Source organism: Galleria mellonella, unplaced genomic scaffold (genome assembly GCF_026898425.1).
Source record: "Galleria mellonella isolate WM207_F2 unplaced genomic scaffold, CSIRO_AGI_GalMel_v1 utg352, whole genome shotgun sequence".
Classification (NCBI taxonomy): domain Eukaryota; kingdom Metazoa; phylum Arthropoda; class Insecta; order Lepidoptera; family Pyralidae; genus Galleria; species Galleria mellonella.
In genome coordinates, this window is record NW_026442084.1 from 5545085 (window position 1) to 5563865 (window position 18781).

An 18781-nucleotide genomic window follows, 5' to 3' on the forward strand; every position below is an offset into this window, starting at 1 on the left:
CGCTCAGATCCAGCTAACTATAGGCCCATAGCTATCACTTCCTTATTCTCGAAAGTCATTCAGTTATTAACCATCAACTGCTCCGGTACCTAGAGGATCGCCAGCTGATCTCAGACCGCCAGTACGGCTTTCGACGGGGACGCTCGGCTGGTGATCTTTTAGTTTATTTAACACACCGATGGGCAGTGGCAATCGAGAATAAGGGAGAGGCCTTAGCTGTTAGTCTGGATATTGCGAAAGCCTTTGATCGGGTGTGGCATAGGGCACTAATCTCAAAACTACCTTCGTTTGGGTTGCCTGCGAGATTGTGCAGTTGGGTCGCCAGCTTTCTTAAGGAACGTAGCATTAAGGTCGTAGTCGACGGAGCATGCTCTGACTTAAAACCTGTGAATGCTGGTGTCCCGCAAGGCTGTGTACTATCTCCGACACTGTTTCTTCTGCATATCAATGATATGTTACAGATCAGTGATATTCATTGTTATGCGGACGACAGTACAGGAGATGCATTATACACCGGTCATGCAAAGATCTCGCGGGCACATACCGATGAGCTTTGTGTCTGAAATCGAAACTTCACTCGATAAAGTTTCGATCTGGGGTGAACGCAATCTTGTTCACTTTAACCCTAAGAAGACACAAGTCTGCGCGTTCACCGCAAAAAAGACACCGTTTGTCGTATCACCTCACTTTCAGGGCACTTCCCTTGATAATAAGTCGAGTCTGGGGATTCTTGGCGTCGATATATCTAGCGACGTCCAGTTTTGCGGTCATCTGGAGGAAAAAGCTAAGATAGCTTCCAAAAAGTTGGGGGTGCTCAATAGGGTGAGACGGTATTTCACGCCAGAAAACCGCCTGAAACTGTATAAAGCTCAAGTGAGGCCACACATGGAATACTGTTCTCACCTGTGGGCAGGAGCGCCACAGTACCAACTCTTTCCGTTAGACCGCATTCAAAGTCGGGCAGCTCGAATTGTTGACGATCGGCGTCTTACTGTCCGGCTCGACCCACTGAAACTGCGTAGAGATGTTGCATTTCTGTGCATCTTCTACCGAATTTATCATGGGGAGTGCTCTGAAGAATTGTTCGGATTGATACCTGCTGCAGATTTTCACCATACAACCCGCCATATAAAATTTCATCCCAACCATCTGGACGAGTGGCGGTCCTCCACCGTGCGTTTTTCAAGGCACTTTCTTCCACGCACAACCACTCTTTGGAATCAACTTCCAGCAGCAGTATTTCCGAACCGATACGACAACATAACCTTCAAGAAAAGAGCATATTCCTTTTTAAAAGGCCGGCAGCACACCTGCAATGCCGTAGGTGTTGTGGGTGACCATGGGCGGCGGTAGTCACTTACCATCAGGTGAGCCGCATGCTCGTTTGCCCCCTGTGTTGTAAAAAAAAAAAAAAAAAAACATATTTATATGACACCAGAAGAACTAACTTCAAATTTAAAAAGTCGACTTCGTGTGGAAATTTTTTGTTTAATTACTTGCAACACTGAAAAAAAGCGCATTTTGTTTTGATTTAAAAAATGTGTTTAAACAGCTAAATATCAATTTAGCTAACTAAATATTTTTGACACTCGATACTTTATTATTCTTACTTCCTTACTATAATACAATAAATGTGACAGTGAGTTTATTTGTTTGTTTGTAACTTTACAGCGCTTTAACGGCTTGACAAATTGTTATGAAATTTGGTATATACGTATTATACGGGATAGAGAATGATATAGGCTACTTTTTATCCCGATTAGCAAATATAACCCTTTTACGCGGATGAAGTCGTGAGTAAAAGCTTGTATAAAATAAGTGAGCATTATGTTTGTAGATATATATGAAAAAGATATGTCAAGATTCTTACTATTCATAATTTATTTATTTATTTATTTAAATTGTGATACATAGGTAACAATGGATGGTAAAACAAGATAAGTCCTCTATGATCAACCCCATCTATCGAGATATACAAATTTGCAATTATATAAGAAAAAAAAATATATAAAAAAATCAACAATGCCACAATTATAGTAAAAAATTGTAATATTATGGAAATTTATTACATTTATTTCCAAGGAATTTAATACAATACACTGGCAGATCAGATCTCACTGTTCTTACATTTATAGGCAACCACAGCATGCCTTGTGTTTGACAAACATTAAAATATAATTAAATTATTAAATGAATTGTATATTTGTAAATTGAATAGTGTGTTCTGTTTACTAGGTATTTATACAGTTTAGTTTTATATTTTTTTATGTCATCTGTCTGTGAGGGATTTAGGTAATTTATTATATATTCTAGGTGTCATCCCTAAGATCTACATCGGAAACACCCCGAATAGACATTAAATAGTATAATAGTAATACCTACTTGATGTCATTTCGATGTAATGTCAACTTCATCCCAATTCGATTACGTTAAAAGTAAGCCTGTTGCATAATGATCTCCTGAATCATCATATCATATCAGCCATTAACTGTCCACTTTTGAACATAGACTTTCCCCATAAAGTCATATTTTACCAGTAGTTGCCACGCTTGGCAGGCGGGTTGGCAATCACCTTTAGGCTTTGGTAATATTTTAAATGGGACGCTGCTGCCCATTTGTCCACCATTATCTTTCCTTAGTTGTCTCTTACAACACCCACGGAAAAGGAAGGGGTGGTCCATTCTACGTCGGGAGTACACGGCAAATCTCCTGCATATACAATAGAATTACAATAATAAAAATTAAAATTGGAAGTCGTGTGATTATGTCGGCTAATAATATTGTAGATTTTTCTTCCGATTTTATTATATAATATGTAATAAAAATTTTTTCGTGAAGCTTAATTATTTGAATGACAAGTAAGCTGACGGCTCGCCTAATGGAGAGTAGTAACCGTCGCCTGAAAAATATGAACAACACCATGGTTATTATAAAATAGCGACCAATAATCAATCAAACTACGGAACCAACTGCCAGCAGTCACATTTCCGAACAGATACGATATTGTAACGTTCAATAAAAGAGTATATTCCTTTTTAAAAGGCTAGCACACCTGCAATTTTTCTGATATTGCGGGTTACCTATGGGTGGAGACAATCACGTATTATCAGGTAAGCCGTATGCTCGTTTGCTGCTACTTGTAAAAAAAATATGCAGGCTCCTCTTTACATTTAGTATACCAATAGTTTTATTATATTTGTATCATAAAGTAACTGTTGGTCAAGGGGGGAAAGGAATTGTTAGCAATGGACTTTGACAACTCTAGCAATATACTCTATTAGGTCGACCTCCACGTGGTTTCCCCTGGAAACCATCGTGCATCATTCTTGTTGAATTCTTCACGATGAGCTAACTGATCTGCTTCATCCTCACCTATCATCTTTCACTGGTGCCTCGCCGCTGTATACCGATAGCGCAAGCGGGGTTACCATTCCATTATCACCCATTTAAAAAAAAAAACTGTTGGTCAAGTGCCACCGTAGCTGATTTGATTTAACTTCAAAATAGTGATTTGACATTTCCGTAATAATTGTTTACCCACTAGAATATTCTATAAAAGCTAGAGGTAACGACCAATAGTTGACAGTTTTTAGATCGAACGTCGACCAGTAAAGACGTGTGGATTGCCAAGTCGCATATAATACAAATATATTTAATTTGTAATGGTGTGGATCTGTTAATACATGAGTTGGAGTCTTTACGATGACACGAGTTTTATTTCGTATCCACGACCTTTTAAATATTTTACAGTATCATGCACTTTATATGTAAAACCGTTATCGGATGTAATGACATAACGCTGTGGATATTGCAATGATACGATGCTAGCGATTGTGAAACAGTAAAATTTTCCCCAGAAAAATTAAACGAAATATAAACAATTTATGATCCTGCCATACAAATCACAACTCAACTATTGATCAATCGTCAATATAAAGAGTTGATAAATCAGTGGGAACCACAGAAAGATTTGTAATAAACATTTACAAAACCAAACGGAGGATGACTAAAAACAGATACAACAGAGAATAAACAAACGTAACCTAAACGGGCGAGTTGGAACGCGAGACGGGACGCGTTATAACAAAAAATATGGAAGAAAATATGTCAAGGAACACAGAGGCAATAACGGGCCCCACGTGATATCTGAACGCGAAGTTAACACACGGCTGGAGGAGGCAGTTTATTTATTGTAATCATCATCGTCAACATCATCTAGCGCGATGATGGTGTCCTTAGGAATGGCAACGCATGATGCATCGAAAGATGGATGTTCATTAATCTTTCACGTAAACATTATTTCACATTTTTCGTTGTTGTATCAGCTAACTATCCACTTCTGAACATAGCCTCATAGGGGGGGGGGGGTTGTCAATAGTTGCCATGCTTGTCAGGCGGGTTAGCAACAACAGTTTCGCTTTTGGTGATGTTTTAATATGGACGTTGCTGCCCATCCCTTTACCAAAAGCACCCTTAGTCGCCTCTTACGACACCCACGGGAAAGGAAAGGGGTGGCCTATTCTATCCCGGGATCTACTCAGGATACACATTTCATATTTGAACGAAATTTGATACACGGGTAGGTCATATCCTAACATAGCATATAGGATTCACGTAGGCAAACCTGCGAGATATAGCTGGTAAAGAATAAACTTACGAGTATAAATGATATCAAAAATGTCACAGTGTAAGGTGCATTTATTATTTATAAACAACCGTGATTTTGCTTAACACGAGTAGTATAGGGATTAAAGTTTTTAGGATTTAAATTTTTTTCTGCAACCGGGAATGGTTAACAACCTAATGGCCTGCCCTACGGAACATGATATCTATCGCCTATAAGCAATAACAGCATCTGATATCACAAAATGCAGCATGTAACTAAGCTAAGGGTGATTGTGCCTCCGTACCCAGGATTCTTATCCAGTAGTTTTTTCTTATGGATGATAATGATTTGGTAATTCCTCCAGCGCTATCGGTTTACGCTGGCGGGGCACCAGTGAGGGATGATAAATAAGGAAGAAGTCAAGCCAGTTGATCCATTGTGACAAATTCACAATGAATTAATCAGGATGTTTTCCAAGGGGAACTGCGAGGAATTCGACCCGACAGGGCATAACTCTATATATAATCTATTATAATATAGTATAATCTCTATAGGTTTTTTTTTACAACACAAGGGGAAACGAACATGCGGTTCATCTGATGGTAAGTGACTTCCGCCACCCATGATCACCCACTACACCAGCGGCATTGCAGGTGTGCTGCCGGCCTTTTAAAAAGGAATATACTCTTTTCTTGAAGGTTATCTTGTCGTATCGGTTCGGAAATACTGCTGCTGGAAGTTGGTGGTCCAAAGAATGGTTGTGCGTGGAAGAAAGTGCCTCAAAAATTGCACGGTGGAAGACCGTTTAAATCTAATAGTCTAAGTGGATGTTATGGTTCCGCAGTTAACATCTTCACTTAGTAATAGGTCTAGTGTGATATATACTTTAAGGATATCACACAATACATCACCTACCGATGCATTTATGCTTTTGAATTAAATAAACAGTCATGCCTCTCAGTAGTAAAGTAAATTTTTTAGGAGTACATTTTTTTGCCTAACTAGCCCTTTTAGAATTGTTGCACAATAAATAGGTAAATATATTTTGGTTACTGCGTGCATGAAAGAATAAGATTCCAGACAATGCTGTTTCCATCTCATAATGGCACCTATGAGTGACTGTTTCTAAAGACTAAGTTGGGTATTATACCTTCTTATTTAGTGATTTCATCCAGTATTAAGAAAGAATCCAGAAAGAAAGAAGAGTAGGTCTTTGGCACTTGGTATAAGATCACAGAATAATAGTAAGGTGACCAACTGTACTCATTTACTGAGTTTTATACTCTTTTTTCGCAAACTGTACTCTTTTTAAATCCTGTACTCTGAAAGTACTCATTTGTATAATTTTATACTCATTTGTATTTCTAAAATATTTTTTTAAGATTATTTTATATCAATTTTATTAATTAAATATTTTAAATTATTTCGACAGTGATTTGAATTTTATTAGAATTTCAGTAGAACATATCCCACATGAAAATTTAAAAGTTTTAATAGGAATTTCCTTATGTTGTCCACTAGGCACTAATACTACTGTTGAAAGGGTATTTTCACTAGGGAATGAATATTGAAGCAGTGAGAAGTCGCAACATTCTGTAAAAACATTATCTGCTGTCTTAACAGTCAAATTTAATATGCAAAATGAAAGTTGTTCGAATGTGGCTACATTATTAGACGAACATCCTCATTTAGCAAAAAATATCCACTCCGAAGAAAAATATGTTTTTAAAAGAAAATAAAGTTTTTATCGTTTTTTCTTCATTTTTTCACCTATGAAATACTTATAAAGTGTACTCTTTTTGAATACAAAATAGTTGGTCACCTTAATAATAGGGATGCTTTGCGTTGTCTTTCCTGTGAACTAAATAGGAAATTATGCCTCCCAGTGACAATTTATTTTCAGCCTAACCAGTGCTCCTAGACACATGACAAAATAACCTATCTGCAGATACGTGATAACCGTGCACATAAAAAGAAATCAGACGCGAGATGTTGCTATCTCTTTCCAGTTCATGTATATAGCGATATGAACTCATCTAACGATAAATTCATTTGATAGTTATTTAGGGGAGCAGACGCGAAGATAGATAGCTAAACAGACAGTATCAAACACAGGGAAAGTACAACTTCTCCGATAGTTTAACAGTTTCACACCATTCACTCCGGGATGGTTCACGCAGCATTTTCCTATCCAAACACAAAACATCCGTGTCGCGGTTCCCGTAAACTTTTGATAGCAGATGCTTCAATATTTGACGATGTTGGCCTCACTCACTTTTATTTAGTTTCCATTTTCCGCGCCGTGAACATTGCTTCGGAGATAACAGTTTTTTTTTTCTCTCCTACCCGATATAAAACGTTATTTTTATAGCCGGGATGATTTTATTGAAAAGCCATGTTTGTATCGATAGTCTCTGCGATCGTCAGATCAAAATTGGATACGAGATATGTTTCTACGGAGATACAAAAAATGGCGCTCAAAGTTTACAGCTTCGAGACATGTACCGTTTGTATTGCTCACGTATGATTTGTTCTCGAATAAAAATATACCCTGTATATGCACAGATCTTCTATAGTTTGTGTAATTTCTGTCAATATTTTATATCTATAGAATATTTGAATCCCGAGCGAAATATTATGCAATGTCTCTCAGCATCACCGCAATATAAACTGCCAAGCAGCTTTGCATTTAAAATAACCATATATACTCAATCTTATCAAGATGTTTGCCATTTGGATGAATTGAGGAGAACCTCCCTCTCCCTTTTCCTTGGATTTAACCAAAATATAATCACGCATACCATAAGGCAGTAATCTTTAATTTCATTCTGTATTGCTCCATGATTTACTTAGCAATTGGTGGACTAAAATAAAAAGAAATACGCGCCTTACAAACTCAAGTTACCCTGTGTTATAAGAATCTAGGAAATTTAGGAGTATAATCCAGAACACTCAGACTCGAGTTTATTTTGAAATGTTCGTTTCCCAAAATGACCCGACTGAGAATCGAAATCAAGACTTATGGGACAAAGTAAAGTGCCTACCGCTGCACTACGAAGGTCGTTAAAATAGTAATGAATGTTTGCTCAGTTGAATATGGGAAATCATAAATTTATACCATGGTACTCGTAGTAATTCATAAAATTATCAACAATCATATATTAAGTGGAGATTCAGTGATCTGGAAAAAGTTGAAATTTGCCTACTAAATTTATAATTCAATGGTTTTTGTCCATTTAACGGGGTTAATAGCGCGACGCGTATGATAAATGTTTTTGGGTTTACAATTCGATCGATTTATTGGTCTCCGGGCCCCAAGACAGGTGGTATATGATTCAATAGATAGTTATCACGTGTAAGAGACAGAACAAGATTTTTAGGTACAATTAGATATGTTGATCAGACAAGAGACGTCTCTAAGACTGAATGCTACTAGGACGAATTTTGACGTCCTTCATGGTGCAGTGGCTGGCATGTTGCTTTGACCTAAAATGAACCTTTCATTGGCTTGGATCTGGATATTCTGGAATTTGTTGATCTGGGTATTCTAGATTGTGGCCCTAAATTTTTATTACCTGGTAATATAATAAAGGATATTCTAGTTTGAAGACCAGGCAGTTAGTGTTATTGTGTAGCATAAGCTTCTTACTAGTATTATAATCGAAATATATGTATCGTTATATTTATTAATTGTTTTATCGTTATATTTATTATTTATTAATGTTATTTTTCCCTTATATTGTATAATGCAAATAAAGTATACTTATATTCATAAATGTAAAAGTGAGTTTGTTTGTTACCTTGTAGCACTTTAACGGTTTAACCTAAGTAACTAACCCTTTAGTAATTTACTAAAAATTTGGTATACAAGTACTATATTAGATGGAGAAGGATATAGGCTACTTTTTATCCCGGCCAGTTATTCAAACGAATTCGCGAGTAAAAGTTAGTATAATATAAATATTAACTAGATATTCATCAGTTTCAGTTTGATGAGATATACGATAATATTTATTCAAGAAAGATACAATTGCATAAGGTACGATTTACAATTTTTACAATTTATATTCAACGAGGAAATATCTGCATTACCATCAATCCCCAAACTAGGCCAGACCTGTATCCTGGGGATCTTTGATAATGTAACAAGCAAAATTGAAAAGAAGAAAAGACAAAATGTCCATAGTCTGCACAAGTTTTACTTTGTAACCTTTTTATATATATAAATGTAAATAATCTTGACGTTAAAATACTTTTTTTTTTACCTTTTGAAGCAACCGCGATTATAATATCCTGATCGATTTAGTAGACAAAGTTTCCGAAAGAAAAAAAAAACGTGCTTTTTGTGACATTTTTTATCTTCTAACCAACGTCGGTTATTGTTTTTTTTTCTAACGGTTAGAGTTACCCCTAAACTATCATTCTGGTCACACACCGTAACAGAACAGCTGTTAAACAAACAGAATGTCAAATATAACAACTAGTTAGTTCAACCGTTTGGTTGGGGAGTTCGCGTGATACTATTTGATAGGTTGAATTTGTACAGAAATTAAATTATAACCAAAAGTTGCGTAACGGAACGTCAAATTAAAGGGTTGTTTATAGATTATCTATTTATCTATTTATTACACCTAAATATAAGATTCATTCTTACTAATATTACACATGTTTGGTATTTTTAATTTATTTTATTTGCTGACACGTCTGTATCTAATGGATTCATTATAAAAATAAAGGAATATTAAGTCACAATAGCTAAACGTAGCTTTAAAACAATTCAACTGACAGCTGTCATTCGTATTAATAAAAAAACTGTCAAATCAGTCGCCGTTCCGATTCACTCGATAACGGTATTTAAAAGAATCAACAGATATAATCCATATATTTAAAAACATCTCAATGTACATCAGGAAAATTTGAGTTTATCATTAGAACAGGCAAAAAATGCTAGCACTACAATTTTGTACCATTCAGTTAGAAATTCGTCCGGCTATCAAATGCGTGTGGCTTCCACATTAATTCATACTTAATTAAACACAAAAAATTACATTAATATAATTTATATTAAATAAAAATGTACAACAGACGAGTTTAACTTTGTAAAGGTTCTCTTCTAGCAAACCCTGAGTAGAAGGGCTTGTATAACAATTACATTACAATACGTGTATATTAGTATGTAATTATACATGAGAAATTGCTGGCAAAAACTACATAACATAAAAATGTAAATGTGAGTTTATTACCTGTTGATGCTTTAACGGCTCAACCAATTGTCGTGTAACTTTGCATACACGTCACTCATTTTTTAGAATGAAGAAAGATATAGATTACTAGCTGACCCCATAAACGTTGTTTTACCACTTATTGCGAAATATAAAAATCGCAATTAAAATACAGGGGTTGATCGTAAAACGATGAAAATTTAAAGTTGTACGTATTTTTCAATGCTAAATCATAATAAAATAAAAATGTAAAAATTGGTCAAAAAAATAAAAAAAAAATGTTTTGGGGAAGGTCACCCTTATCATTGAGGAGAATGAAAAATAGATGTTGGCCGATTCTCAGACCTACCCAATATGCACACAAAATTTCATAAAAATCGGTAAAGCCGTTTCGGAGGAGTTTGGTAACAAACACCGTGTCACGAGAATTTTATATATTAGATTTTTCAACTAGAACAATTATTATTAATAATTAATAAACTTATAATAAAATTTTAAAAGTATTCCCAAATAATTTGAGGTGTGGCATTGTTTCGACCTATAGGTCACCTAGGGTCGGCGTTCTATTAATGAAAGTAGTTAATTTTCTGACCAATTATTCAAATTCCAGTCTACATTATCAAGACACAAAAACAAGTAATCAGCTGTGGGGATTTGCTAAATAAATTTGTAACAATTTTGAATTTCAAATTACGTTGGGACAAAACCACATCGGAGTTTTAGATAGATTCTTTACATATTTAAATTTACTCTCCCTGTGTTAAGTTACTAAAAGAAAAGAGAGGGGGATAGTTAATGGTTAATTACTTGTGATTTCGTTACGGTGGGCCAAGTGGCCAACCCCCCTGGACAGGGGAGAAAGGGATTGTTGGTAATGGCGTCTAACTGCCCTCTTGTTAATAATATACCCTGTCAGGTATTACGATGGGTCAACTGACCTGTCTTCATCCTCGCCTATCATCTCTCACTGGTGTCCCGTCAAAGTATCCCAAGTGCTAATTTAGGATATAACCTATCCGTGTACCAAATTTCATTCAAATATGTTCAGTAGTTTTTGCGTAAAAGAGTAACAAACATCTATCCATCCATCGTTAGAAACCTTCGCATTTATGATGTTAGTGGGATACCCACGGTGCTGTCCATGGTACAGTTCATCTTTATAGGCGACGGTTACCACTTTCCATCAAGTGGTCGGGCAGCTAATTTGTAAATTTGTTACATAAAAAAATGTAATTACGTAATATATTCTGTCAATGAATGTAGGTGACACAGGATAGTTGATTACGGAAATGTGAGGCCTATGGTCAGCCGTGGACATTAGAAGAGTAAAGTTACGAAAAATAATTGTTACCATAAAACATTTTCTATCACGGACAATTGTAATCATTAGCAAAAGGATTATTGTGTAGTGTACAAAAAAAACACAACAAAGAATAAACCCCGACAAGAATCGAACCGCAACCCACAATAATAAGCAACTAATAACACTTGAAGGTATAATTTGTACAGTTTAAAGGGACCACAGAGTTCATTGTAATTTGACATATGTATTGCTTCACACGTTATAATAATGGCTTTGACGGTACGCAGTCGGTAAAGTCAAGGTCCAAGTGTAAGCGAGTTATTATTAGCAAAGGGAAGCGATTTTGTAATATTTTTTATGCTACTTAGATTGGCAAACAAGTTGTTGAACCACCTGATGGAAAGTGGTAACCGTCGCCTATAGACATGAGCAGTATCATGGAGATAACAGAATATACTGTTTCGCCCATGATGGATAATAATAATGCGATAATCTTGGGCAAATCACTTGTAAACTATAATCCTTAGCAATATTATAAACGTGAAAGTAAATTTGTTTGTTACCTCTTAGTGTCTTAACCAATCGTATCATAGACTACCTATATCCCGGTCATACGACCGAAGCCATAGGTAAAATATATATAATTTTATTTATACAGGACTCAGACATAACAGCATATGTGTATGTACATTATCAGAAACTCAATACACAAGAAAAATACATTCATAAGACAAAATTTATATGAGAGGAATATAGAAATAAACCATTCTTTAAAAACGCAAATAATCAAAGTCGGCTCAGAATTAGAGAAACAATATATCCTGTCATCTATATGCTTTTACAACTGACTTCAAAAAGAAGGAGGTTTCTGTTTTGTTGTTGTATATATATATTTGTTACCTTATAACTCCGTGAGATTTAAATATATTTGAAAAATTCTCAGTTCATCTCACAGAATATGCTTAGAGATTGGTCCCATAGAAATTTTATCAAAATCAATGTAGTAGTTTAATTTTTAGATCAAAATAACTGGGTTTGTCACATTTGAAGTCGGTTCTTTTTGTGGGACACAATTTTTTATTATATTATAGCCATATAATTTAATATCACTCGAAAATAATAAACATAAACATAAACGAAAATTTTCCCACAACTTGAGTAACACTATAAATATTTGTAATTTTAATTATGCTATAAAGAGCGCGAACGCTATTTGCGTGACACGGCGCTATCAATATCAGCTAGGCCTGAATACCGCTGTCAAATGAACCGCGCCCTCTTCCGTGGTGCCGACTTGTAATTTTCCCTGGCAATACCATTGTCGGTATTTAGCATAGCAATATTTTAAATTAATTATGTTTTCATGTACCTAATGAATGAAAGTCGAGCGAGACTGGTAAATTTCAAATATCTCGTTTAAGTAGAATGATATAAGTAGGTAACTTTTTGTACTACAAAGATAGCAAATTCGCAGCCCGTCTGATTATAAACGGTTATCGTTGCCTATGGAATTTACACATGTGGCGTTGTCAACCCTAAAGATACAGGGGGGAAAGGGATTGTTAACAATGGAGTTTCAAAGCCCCATTGCTAGCAATATGCCCTATTAGGTCGACCTCCACGTGGTTCCCCCTGGAAACCATCTTGAACAATTCTTGTTGAATTCGTCTCGATGGGCTAACTGACCTGCTTCATCCTCACCTATCATCCTTCACTGGTGTCCCACCGATGTATTCTGTCTGTATGTTGGATCTGTCATCACGCAAAAAGTACTGAATCAAATTTGATGCGGTTTCCATTATTGTATTTCTGAAGGTCTAATAAAATCTACTATATATTTCATTTTTGTATGCTGCCTAAAAGTGGTATAATTTCAATTGCTTCCCTACTTTTTCACACGTACAAGTAATGAAAGAAAAACTAGTATTAAATAAAAACTTTATTACTTTGTCTTCATAAAATTTGGCATACATGTACTATTTGTGATGGAAAATAATATAAGCTCTTTTTTAAACCGACCAATCAAAAAACAAAAAGTTGCCGAAGCTGCATATTAAAACTAGTATTTATAGAATTGTTAAAAATATTTTTCGATATTACAGTCGCGAGCAAGTTGCCTAGTGTGCGTATGGCCTAAATCCGTTTTAAGGTACAAACCGTACTGGTTAGGTTTACGGGTAAATAATTAGGCACGTTTCACACGTAATGTGGTCCCTGATCGGTGTCTAGTATGTCTAGCGAAGGTAATTACACTGTAGTCATAATTAGATAGGACGAGGCGACGGCGGTAGGAATAGGAGGGGGGAGTAATAGGGACTCTCGCCCCTAAATGGATTGAGGTAAGTACCTGACTTTGTTAAATTCTATCACAATTAGCAAACATATTATTATTATTTCAGCCGTTAGCTGTCCACTGCTGGACATAAGTGTTCCCCATAAGGGAAGTTTTGCCAGTAGTTGCCACGCTTGGCCGGCGGATTAGCAACCGCAGATAGGGTTTTACAGATGTTTTAAGAGGTACGCTGCTGCCCATGACTCGCCTTCTTTTAGTCGCTTCTTACGACGCCCACGGGAAAGGAAGGGGTGGCCCATATTATGCCGGGACACACATGGCAAGTAAATATATAGGTTGCATTAATATACGTAAATCTATTATAATATAATTATGCTATTTTATTTATTTAATATAATTTATAGTTTTTATATATCAATTAATAATTTACGATAGAAAACATGTTAATTTAATTAATTTATTTATTTACTCACCACACTTATAATATCCCAAAACGTGTAGTGAGTCATAGGTTTATTTTACAAATTAAAAAAAAATATTTTTTTTTCCCCGTTTAAAAATATATCTAATTTGTCATTAAATATATCAATATCTGGCCTGAGCAATCTCAGAGAAATGTATGTTCTGGTAAAAAGTTAAACACGTCGTAGTTAAGAAGTCATTTTTTTTTAATAAAAGAAATATACTCTTTCGTTCTTTATCCGTTTCACTTTATATTATTTATTTGTTTAACTCTTTATTGCACCATAAACAAAAATATACAATGACAAGTGAATAATTCAAGTGATATACAGTAACATAAATACAGATTGAAATATACACATAAAGGTACAAAAGGCGGACTTATCGCTAGGGCAATCTCTTACAGGCAACTTTTGGTTAAAGGAGAACAGATAGAAATATTACATTGACGTCTTAGCACAAAATCCACAGCCCGACTCGCACTTGACCGGCCTTTAGTGCTCCTGTTTCACCTGATCCTGCTTTAATGTCTAGCTTATTTGTTTTTACAGCTCTTAGGGGAAAAGTAAAAGCCTATACCGTGTTGAAATGATTCCTTCCTAAAATGTAAATACAGTTTATGTAAGAAGATATATATTTTACTTTACCTACTTATTTATTTCTTAATATTTTTTACCTTCGACTTCATCTGCGAGAACGAGATATATTCAATGACCGAAATTTATATTCGCATTGTCCTTTTCATTACATTCAGAGAGAGAGACTTTGTACAAAAGTCTTTTGCTTGGGTACCACTGTCCCATTCGTGTTTCAACCGTAAAGCAGTTGTGTTTACATGGCTGTGTTTCGGTTTGAATGGTGGGAGATGGCGTGAATTTACAGGGTACAGAGGTATAACATCTGAGTCCTCAGGAATGGCAATGCATGGGGGGTACGAGTATCATGGGCGAAACAGTATACTCTGTTATGTCTATAGTACTGCTCATGTCTATAGGCGACAGTTACCACTTTCCATCAAGTGAGCTGTCAGCTTGTTTGCCATTTTAAATTGTATAAAAAAAATGTTTACCAAATTTCATATTAATTAAGTCATAACAGCTGTATGTTCTCGACCTAGAATGGACCGCCCCTTCCTTTCCCGTGGGTGTCATAAGAGACGACTATGGAAACATAATTCTCGAGGGATGGGCAGCATGGTCCCTCGTAAAACATCATCAAAGCCTAACTGCAGTTGCCAACCCGCCTGCCAAACGTAGCAACTACTAGTAAAACTTCCTTATAGGAGGAAACCTATGTTCAGCAGTGGACAGTAACGGCTGATATTATCACCATCATGGCTTGATAGCCATCATTGATTAAGCCGTTAAGGTATCAATAACAAACAAACTCACTTTCAAATTATTATATATATTAAGTAAGGATTATCTATATTTCGAGTATAATAAAAAATATATTTGTCACAATTATTTAAAACACATATAATCCATTGTTAAACATATATAACCCCCATAGATTGCAACAGGGACGGTTTGGACCCACCTGCATCCATTGATTTATGGTGACCTTTCTGAGGTCATCGTTTTTTCTAAAACGAGAAAACTGGTATATTTAGGGTACATAAATGTATAATGTACATATATTTTTATCTCAATTACAGCAAAAAAAAAGGATTAAGATCGTATCTCTGCAGAAAATATCTATTAAAAATTTAAATTCTATCTCCATTTTAATTTTACTTATTACTTTAAGTTTATTTACTTGTTAAGGAAGCAAATGAGCAGACGATCCACCTGATGGAAAGCGGCTACCATCGCCTACACTACACTTGCAACATGATTTGTTGCACATGGATTTTAATTCAATTTATTTTATTAATTTTAACAGGAAAAAAAAAATAGATTTAATTTTATTTTGTGTTTATGACAAATTAATACATATAACAAAAAAAAAACATTTTCGTTTATAACTATTTGGATGAAAGAATTATTAAGTAATATAAACGTAATTCTGTCAGTTTTGTCAGTGGATGCAAATGGCTCAGGACCGTTTCTTATGACAGTCTATGGGGGAGGCCTATGTCAAGCAATGGACGAATAATGGCTGCAATAATGATGGGGTTGATGATGATGATGATGAACTTATTTATACATATGTGCATTAAAATTTTAAATAAAGAAAAAAACAAAATACAATAAAAGAAATAATATGAACAGTCTGGTTGTATATTCGAAAATATCCAATCACAAATGGTGTGATAATAAAACTCACACACTCAACTACATTCATATCATTATGTAAAATAACGTAAAGGTCGCTGCACTCGGAAAATTACGACCGATATGACGTTATATGTATGTATATCTCTAGTGTGTACATTTCAAATATGGATTTTTTATGCAACTTAGAATGGTAAACAAGCTGTTTTTTTTTGTACAACTTAGAATGGCAAACAAGCTGACGGCACACCTGATGGAAAGTGGTAACCGTCGCCTATAGACATGAGCAGTACCATGGACATAACAGAGTATACTGTTTCGCCCATGATACTCTCCATACGTTGCCATTCCTGAGGACTCAGGTGTTATTCCTCTGTACCCAGTAAACTCACGCCATATCTGAAACACAACCATGCAAACACAACTGCTTCACGGTAGAAACACGAATGGGACAGAGGTACCCAAGCAATCGACTTTTGTACAAAGTCTCCCTCTGGTACAGCAGCTGCATAAGGTTAAGCGTAAGCTGACGGCCCACCTGATGGAAAGCGATAATCGTTGCCTATAGACATGAATAGTAGTACCATGGAAACAGAGTATACTGTTTCGCCCATGATACTTCCCTCATGTTACCATTGTTGTTACTATATTGTTTTTTTTTTGAAGTAAAAAGTAAAGCGGTATAAGAAAAAAATCTATTAGTAAAATTAAACACTTGCCTAAAGAGTAGAAAAACTGCTTTGAGTTTCGAAAAAATGTTCAAGTTTCATAACTTGAAACTCAGATCAAAGGCTTTTGTATATAACCAGAAACTCTCAACATCAGAGGGCGTTAGCCTCACACTTAAGTTTATTTTTGTATTTCCTTTTTTTGTTTTTGTTTATAATAGTTTATATTTTAGTTGTAATTGTTATTGATGTGCGCTAAATAAATATTTTACTTCTTCCTTTCTTTGTATTTTGATAAGAGAAAATTGATTCGAATAATAAAAGAAAGTAGCGGTACAGGACAAAACCAGTTAGTAGGAATAACAGTGAAGGGGAGTTTGTTTGTTTGTTATTTCCTGGCATTTTAATGACTTAATTAGTGACAATTAAATTTAGTATATAGTCCATATATTTAGTATATTTCATATAGAATCCATATAATATGGACTCTATATGAAATATAGAAGGATATAGTCTACTTTTTAACCCGGTTAGTGAACATAATCAGAGGGAGACTTTGTACAAAAGTCGATTGCTTGGGTACCTCTGTCCCATTCGTGTTTCTACCGTGAAGCAGTTGTGTTTGCATGGCTATGTTTCGGTTTGAAGGGTGGGATATGGCGTGAATTTACAGGGTACAGAGGAATAACACCTGAGTCCCCAGGAATGGCAACGCATGGGGGGTATCATGGGCGAAACAGTATACTCTGTTATGTCCATGGTACTGCTCATGTCTATAGGCGACAGTTACCACTTTACATCAGGTGGGTCGTCAGCTTGTTTGCCATTCTAAGTTGTATAAAAAAAAACATATCCTGGTCACGCGGACGAAGTCGCGAGTCAAAGTTAGTTGTATATAATAAAATCAGTATTATTTATACCTATATATACAAATATAAAAATACTAAGTTAGACATAATAATACAACAGGCACCATAAAATATATTGCTAAATGTCAACATTTAATTTTCTAGGACGCATGTATAATGAACACCCATACTTTGGTCTATTCGACTTAATATATGAAAGGTACGCTTGACCTACTTTTGTCGAACACCATGGCCCCCTCGAGTCTTAACATTTCCTCATCCAAATAGAAGTGACCTTTACAGGGTTCCCAATTTATTTAATACCAGCTTTTACCCGCGACTTTGCATGTGTGATTGGGACAGTTCATTGACCGGGATAATAAGAAGCCTCTTTATTCAACCATACATACTTCATACATATGGAATAAAGGCCATACATCATACATACTTTATGATGTATGGCTTTTACTTCATACCATATGTTGTTCGAGAATAGGAGGTAATATCATAGTGTCGATATAATTACACGTAAGTTAAATATATTTACCAGGGAATTTCGTACAAAAGTCGTCTGCTTGGGTACCGCTGTCCCATTCGTGTTTCTGCTGTGAAGCAGAATTGAACGCAAAATTGGATATGGTAATTTAAATACAGGGTACAGAGGTATAACACCTTAGTACTTAGGACTGGCATTTCATAAGCGATATAATCATGGGCGACACAGTATAATATATATATGGATATAACAGAGTATCCATGTTACTTTTCATCTCCACAGGTGACGATTGCCAATTCCCATTATGTAGGCCGTTAGCTTATTCGCGATTTTAAGTTACATAAAAAAAAATTAAAGACTAAATAAATCGAATCGAAGCGGTTAAAAGTTTAACGGTCATATTCATCTTTGTCCGTAACTGTTGGTTGGTTAACGCGCTTCAGTTTACTAAATACAGTGATAATGAACCCTCGGTTAGGTTTAAACGCTTTAATACATCAAGTACTCAGTTAAACCAGCACAATATATGGGCAACGAAACGCAGTTCGTATATTTTGCAAATACGCTGTACCGTTAGCATATTAAGGTACACTTGACCCACTTTTGTTTATGAGAGTTAACTCTCTGAGGACTCGTATGAATATTTGAACGGGTTATAGAGTAATAT

General features: G+C 35.4%; 1 protein-coding gene across 2 annotated transcripts in view; it reads right to left on the reverse strand.

Moving 5' to 3' along the window:
- Positions 1 to 18781, reverse strand: part of LOC113519441 (uncharacterized) — a 767542-nt gene that overhangs the window by 154857 nt on the left and 593904 nt on the right. The gene's annotated exons all lie outside the window — the stretch shown is intronic.